Source organism: Echinops telfairi, unplaced genomic scaffold, assembly GCF_000313985.2.
Source record: "Echinops telfairi isolate 266 unplaced genomic scaffold, ASM31398v2 ScPeMD7_3533;HRSCAF=4204_0, whole genome shotgun sequence".
NCBI lineage: Eukaryota > Metazoa > Chordata > Mammalia > Afrosoricida > Tenrecidae > Echinops > Echinops telfairi.
The window spans coordinates 100,463,185-100,464,487 of NW_022107431.1; positions in this window are offsets into that span (position 1 = coordinate 100,463,185).

Below are 1,303 nucleotides of genomic sequence, written 5' to 3' on the forward strand. Positions count from 1 at the left end.
ATCTCTAAATATTGTCCCTTCGCATCTTTACTTCTATGTTGCCTCTATGACTTTAGAAGGGATAAAGTGAAGCATGTAAAATATATTTATTTCTTAAATAAGTATACTAGTCATCTGACAAAATAACAGGAATATATGCAATGGGGCGGAGAGAAGAAAGTACATCTTTTTTCAATTGAAATCAAATTTAGAAATGGTGACATAGAATACTGGTCTCTTTGCTGGTCTTTGAGGGTGAGGATTAAAACTTTAGCTGGCTCTTTGTTCTGTGATTCAAAAAGACATTTTGTTGTCTGACTACTTGACCTCGGGCCTATTATCTTAATTTTTTGTCCTGTACATATCTTTAATGTGGATATAAACCGAGGAGAAATTAAGTGAAAATTAAAAATAAACATTTCATATTCTTAACTACTTGACATACAAATGTGTTAAAAATCTGTAAAACCTCAAAGTATGCAATATATATGTATTTGCCTTCTTTGAGCTATTTAAGAAAGTCTTAGTGACTTATTATGAGAAATGTTCGGGGGTTATTTTACAGCCCCCAGATTACAAATTTTTTAAACTGCTGATTACAACAAAATATCAAATATTATATTGGCAGGCATTTTCAATGGCACTCAGTGAGAAGATAATAAAGATTAGAATAAAGGATTTTATAATTATATGAGGTAGAAGGTAGGTTTCCTACAGCCAAACTTTTTCTAGCCATTGAAATTTCAGCCTAAAAATCAGACTCATACTTGGGATTCTGGGCATATGTAGAATTTTTGACCCATAGATCCATGGGAGAGTATGTAGCAGTGTCCTGGTTACTTGATATCCCTTGTTTTGACAGACCCCTGGATGGCATGGGGTAGTGCAATGAGTAAGAGCAAGGACTCTTCCGCCAGATTGCCTGAGCTTCCGTTTGAGCACTACATCTGAGCAGTCAAGGGACATTGTGCAAGATTCTTAAGCTCCCTGTGCTGTGAGTATTAAATAATGGAAATGTGTATAAAATACCTAGAATAGCGTCTGACATAAAAATGTTGCTGCAAAAAAGTTCACAGAAAAATGGAATGAAAAATGAGCTAGTTAAATGAAAAATTTGAAACCTTCTAATATACTAAGTGCAATGTAGGTACTATGTTATCAAATACTATAAACTCTCTCCTCACTTATTCGACCTTGCTAAGTTCCAAAGACCAGGTTGTTAAGTAAAATTGGCATTATGTGTATATGACCATATCAGAGGACAAAATGGAGGATGAACACATCACTATTAAATAATTGCCAAGTTATATCATTAAATAATAGT